Genomic DNA, 6,586 nt, shown 5'->3' with positions numbered 1-6,586 from the left:
CTGCTGGCAGGCGGGCGAGCCACCACAGCACAGCAGTGACCCTTGGATGGCTCTCCGGCTGAGTTCTAGCTGAGTTGTGATGAACTGCTGTCCCCAAGAAGAGCCTGGAGCTTCGCGGAATTGCCGCTGAGTCTGACAGTTAAGAGGCTGTGAGAACAGGTCCAGCGGGGGCGGGTCTCAAAACCTACTGGGAATTGGATTCTTTCTTTCTTCTAAGGCATTTCCCTCGCTGAATGCTCTAGAAATTCATTTTCTTACCCTTATTTGAGCCTCAATTTCCTCATCTGTAAAATGGGGTTAATAATGGTATTTGCTTCAAAGGTTGTGGTGAGGATCCATAAGTCAATACAAGAGCCCAGGGCGCTGTCCAGCACACAACAGTGAGTGATAAATGTTTGACAGTCCAATGAACAGGATAAGATGGCCGTGATGAGGTGACAAGTGGCCACTTCCAGAGCTCAAAGAAGGCAGGCAGTTCAGGAAATCAGTAAAGGAGTGACTGGGGGCTGCTGAAAGGAAATGATTTTTCCTTTAGGAAACTGCTTGCCAACTCCTGATTTTAGTTTTCAGAATCGTTTTTATTTGCACTGGCCCACCCATCACATGTGGATTTTTTTGCTTTTAGGGTTTTAATATTTACTTAACGGCAGAACTCTACAATATCTTCATGGTTTGCGTGTTCATTGCTTTGACCCATGGCCCTAGCTTTCAACATCATTCTGTGTCTCTGTGCATCCATTTTTTCATTCAACAAATGAATTTATCGAGTCCCCACTCTGTTCGGAGCCTTGTACAGGTGCCAATGACTCAGCAATAAATAGGACGCGGTCTTTGTCCTCAGGGAGCTTGCTGGCGATGGGCAGAGAGACAAGAAAGCGGTTTCAGTGCCATGGGCTACTTCTGCCTTGTGGAGGGAACATTCCTAAGGAGGCCCTGAGAGCTCGGAGCCTCAGCCCTAAGCGAGGGTGGTGGCATTCTTGGTGGGAACAGATGCAAAGACCCAAAGGCAAGAGGGCACATGGAGCTTTCAGGACTGTGAGGAGACAGGCAGGGCTGGAGCAGAGAACACCAGGCAGGAGGCATCGAAAAGTGAGTTTGAAGAAGTCAACGGCAGTCAGGTTATAAAGGACCTTCGTTGACAGGCTAAGGAATCTGGACTAAATTCTCAGTCCTCAGCAGGGGACTGACAAAATAAACTGGCACTTTAGATAGATGTCTAAAGCTGCAAGGTGGAGGACAGAAGGGAAGAAGCCAAGATGATGTGCGGAGCCCATGTAGGAGCTACCCCAGGTAGCTGAAAAAATTCACACAGTCCATGACAGTATTTATGCTAAGGCATGAGCAGTGAGGATGGGGAACAGCAGATACAAAAAAGCAGCTTTCAAGGGCTAACAGTGACCAGAAGGCAGTCTGGGCTCAAGTACAGATCCAGTGTAGACACTCTGAGCCAGTCTGCCCATGCTAGGGAGGCAGGGAGGGCATGGAAGACTGTCTTGGGCCTTGAATCCACCCTGGGTTGTCCTGCAGTGGGACATGAAGGAGAGGGAAGACTCAAGGTTGGTGCCTGGACTTCTGACTTGGGCAAATGTTTGAATGTCATTCAGTGAGATGGAGACCAGGAGAGAAGGGGTGGCCCTGGGGAAAGGGCACGAGACAGTACAGGGAGCTCAGTTCAGACATGCTGCATCTGAGGTGCCTAAGAGACTTTGGAGTAAAGACTTCCGAAGCAGCTTACAAGGCTCTTCTGACTCAGCCTCTTCTTACCTGTCCAGCCTCCCCTCTCACCACTCACCCTGAGCGGTTCCTGCAAAGAATCAGGTTCTCCTCACATTACAACCTTTGCACATGCAATTCCCACCACCTGGAACTCTCCCCTAACACCCCACCACCCCAGCTCTCTCCAGACCAATCCATGCATTCTTCAGGTCTTGGGTTCGGTGCCAGGACCTCCTGGAAACTTCCCTGACCTCCCCCAGTTCCACATTAAGTGTCCCTCTGTGTGTTCTTGTCACTCTCTCTATTTCCCAATCATTGCCTGCCACAGGACCCCAATTATCTGTTTTCTAGTCTCTTCCCTCAAGATGCCCTAAACCTAATAGGGCGGGGGTTGCTCATCAGTGTGTCCCTAGTGTTTGGTTCATTGCCTGGCACATAATAATGGCTTAACACACACACAGAACACCTGTAGATGTGTGAGGTACCTGTGACAAAGAGAAACGGGTGCACAGGGTGCAGGCATCACCTATGTACCTCCCAATCAATGTCGCTTAAACACGCGTTCAAAATCCCAACATATTCTGAAATAGAAAGTTACGTTCCCCCAAACTGCTAAGAGCAGTCTGATACAGTAACAGTTTCTGGCATCTGCAGCTCATTTTAACAGATGCCAATATGACACACAGAAAGCTGTCAGGCCTTCTCGGAAAAGGAAAGTCAGCCAGTTCATGTTCCACTTGCCAAATTAATTTCACTTGACGTTCAATTCGTATCCTAAGGTGCTGTGGATTTAAAATTTGACTGTAATAAAAGCAGATTAGAGAAGTGTTCCATCTGACAAACTCAAGTCCTCGAGTTATCTTTATTGTGAGTAAGGCTGCCTCAACAGGGAGCTCTCCAATCAAATATGCGAATCATCTAAGAAATGCGTCCATTGATTATTTTAAATAAAATACCTTTCTCCTCTTTCCTATGCCTGATGTTGACTGGAGAGGTGGCACCAGCTCACCATAATCACAGAGAAAGGAGACAGCAGGAAGTTAGAACTCTAGGGGCTTGAGGACAGAAAACTGAGTTGAAATCTCAGATCCTCTATTTGTTTAATGTTTATTTATTTATTTATTTATTTAGAGAGCACAAGGAGGGGAGGGACAGAGGGAGAGGAAGAGAGAGAATTCCAAGCAGGCTCCGCACTGGAGCCTGACGTGGGGCTTGATCCCATGACCCTAAGATCATGACCTAAGCTGAAATCAAGAGTGGAACACTTACCTGACTGAGCCACACAGGCACCCTTCCTCTATTAAAGGGGGTCTCTATTAAAGGGGGTCTCAACCCCAGTTGCACATTAGAATCACTTGGGGACTGTTTTTTGTTTTCTTGTGTTTTGTTTTTTTTTTTTTTTTTTTTCAATACCCATGCCTGGTCCCAACCCAGATAAAGTAAATCAGGATCTCCTGGAGTATAGCATGACATCTGCGTTTTTTAAAACTCCAGGTGATTCATGCACATATTTATTAGCTATATGAATTTGAGTAAGTAATTTAATATCCCTGGTATGCAAAATGGAATGTGGTTGATGTGTGCCACTGTAATGGTTGACTGCCAACTTTTTTTTAATTTAACAGTTTTTTGCTAGAATTAGGTTTAAGAAAATATCCATACATTGCAATTGATTGATATGTCCCTAGACCTCTTTAAATTTTTAAGTTCTACTTCCCTTTTTTTTTGTTCACAATTTATTTACTGAAACAGATCATTTGTTCCAAAGAGTTTCCTATGATCTAGAATTTGCTGATGGTTTAACATGTTCTTCTTTCCCCCTATGGGTTGCTAGAGCAAAATGCTTAATTACATTCAGATTCAATTGGCAAGACTACTTGTTTTTAATTTTTTTTAATTTTTTATATGTTTTATTTATTTTTGAGGGAGAGAGAGAAAGAGACAGAGCATGAGCAGGAGAGGGGCAGAGAGAGAGGGAGACACAGAATCTGAAGCAGACTCCAGGCTCTGAGCTGTCAGCACAGAACCCGATGTGGTACTCGAACCCATGAACCGTGAGATCACGACCTGAGCCAAAGTTGGATGCCGAACCAACTGAGCCACCCCATCGCCCCACCTACTTGTTAATGTACCTTTCTCTGAAGCACTTTATATCTATTGTCTCCATTTTTGTGATGTGAGCAACTGTTAATAACCATTGCCTAGATCTATTATTTCATTGAAGGATGCAAAACAATGATAGTCTATTGTTTTATCTTCATTTCTTAGCTTGAGCACTTCCATAAAGAGAAAATTACCCCTCAACAGTATTTGGTTTCCCCAAAATGCAGTAACTATATAATAATCGAGGGGGAAAAAGTTCCCTTTTTTGATTCTATTATTTATCATTTTGCAAAATGATGAACTGGATCTCTAGAATCACCCAAAGGTGATCAATGAGGGTCGCTTTGATTTTGTTCTTTTTTGTTTTTTAGTATCGTTATGAATTCATAGATTCAAATATATTTAAAGTGTTTTAATCCACTGCAGTCTTAGTGACACTCAAATGATCTTATCTCACCCTTTCACGCTTCCTTGTCACTCTTTGATAACTTCTTTGCTTTCTGCTCTGACAAGATGATCCAGGATCATCTGATACATGTCTTGTCCCAGATCTGGAATCAGTCAGTTCTCGACAGAATGGTTATTCCTTTCAGTGGAAACAGTATTCGAAACTAAAACCTGGGTCTGATTGACTCTCAGTGTTATGCAGTTGTGCCTGTTTCTAAGACTTCTAAGTGAACAGAGCTAGATAGAAAATACTTTTCATTTTCTTTAAGATAAAATCATTATGAGCTCATATTAGGATTTCAATTCAATGAAATCTTGCCATTTGCAACTACGTGGATGGAACTGGAGGGTATTATGCTAAGCGAAATTAGTCAGAGAAAGACAAAAATCATATGACTTCACTCATAGGAGGACTTTAAGATACAAAACATGAACATAAGGGAAGGGAAACAAAAATAATATAAAAACAGGGAGGGGACAAGACAGAAGAGACTCATAAATATGGAGAACAAACTGAGAGTTACTGGAGGGGTTGTGGGAGGGGGGATGGGCTAAACGGGTAAGGGGCACTAAGAAATCTCCTGAAATCATTGCTTCACTATATGCTAACTAATTTGGGTGTAAATTTTATTTTATTTTATTTTTTTATAATTTTTGCTTCAACCATCAAAGAAAATTTATTTATTTATTTATTTATTTTAATATATGAAATTTATTGTCAAATTGGTTTCCATACAACACCCAGTGCTCATCCCAAAAGATGCCCTCTTCAATGCCCATCACCTACCCTCCCCTCCCTCCCACCCCCCATCAACCCTCAGTTTATTCTCAGTTTTAAGAGTTTCTTATGCTTTGGCTTTCTCCCACTCTAACCTCTTTTTTTTTTTCCTTCCCCTCCCACATGGGTTTCTGTTAAGTTTCTCAGGATCCACATAAGAGTGAAAACATAATGGTATCTGTCTTTCTCTGTATGGCTTATTTCACTTGGCATAACACTCTCCAGTTCCATCCACATTGCTATAAGAGGCCATATTTCATTCTTTCTCATTGCCAAGTAGTACTCCATTGTGTATATAAACCACAATTTCTTTATCCATTCATCAGTTGATGGGCATTTAGGCTCTTTCCACAATTTGGCTATTGTTGAGAGTGCTGCTATAAACATTGGGGTACAAGTGCCCCTATGCATCAGTACTCCTGTATTCCTTGGGTAAATTCCTAGCAGTGCTACTTCTGGGTCATAGGGTAGGTCTATTTTTTAATTTTTTGAGGAACCTCCACACTGTTTTTCAGAGCAGCTGCACCAATTTGCATTCCCACCAACAGTGCAAGAGGCTTCCCGTTTCTCCACATCCTCTCCAGCATCTATAGTCTCCTGATTTGTTCATTTTGGCCACTCTGACTGGCGTGAGGTGATATCTGAGTGTGGTTTTGATTTCTATTTCCCTGATGAGGAGTGATGTTGAGCATCTTTTCATGTGCCTGTTGGCCATCTGGATGTCTTCTTTAGAGAAGTGTCTATTCATGTTTTCTGCCCATTTCTTCACTGGATTATTTGTTTTTCGGGTGTGGAGTTTGGTGAGCTCTTTATAGATTCTGGATACTAGCCCTTTGCCCGATATGTCATTTGCAAATATCTTTTCCCATTCCGTTGGTTGCCTTTTAGTTTTGTTGATTGTTTCCTTTGCAGTGCAGAAGCTTTTTATCTTCATGAGGTCCCAATAGTTCATTTTTTTGCTTTTAATTCCCTTGCCTTTGGGGATGTGTCAAGTAAGAAATTGCTGTGGCTGAGGTCAGAGAGGTCTTTTCCTACTTTCTCCTCTAGTGTTTTGATGGTTTCCTGTCTCACATTCAGGTCCTTTATCCATTTTAAGTTTATTTTTGTGAATGATGTAAGAAAGTGGTCTAGTTTCATCCTTCTACATGTTGCTGTCCAGTTCTCCCAGCACCATTTGTTAAAGAGACTGTCTTTTTTCCATTGGATATTCTTTCCTGCTTTGTCAAAGATTAGTTGGCCATACTTTTGTGGGTCTAATTCTGGGGTTTCTATTCTATTCCACTGGTCTATGTGTCTGTTTTTGTGCCAATACCATGCTGTCTTGATGATTACAGCTTTGTAGTAGAGGCTAACATCTGGGATTGTGATGCCTCCCACTTTGGTCTTGTTCTTCAAAATTACTTTGGCTATTCGGGGCCTTTTGTGGTTCCATACAAATTTTAGGATTGCTTGCTCTAGCTTCGAGAAGAATGCTGGTGCAATTTTGATTGGGATTGCATTGAATGTGTAGATAGCTTTGGGTAGTATTGACATTTTAACAAT

This window comes from Acinonyx jubatus, chromosome B2 (genome assembly GCF_027475565.1).
Source record: "Acinonyx jubatus isolate Ajub_Pintada_27869175 chromosome B2, VMU_Ajub_asm_v1.0, whole genome shotgun sequence".
NCBI lineage: Eukaryota > Metazoa > Chordata > Mammalia > Carnivora > Felidae > Acinonyx > Acinonyx jubatus.
The sequence above is the reverse complement of the archived record's forward strand: the minus strand, read 5'-3'. Positions refer to the sequence as shown.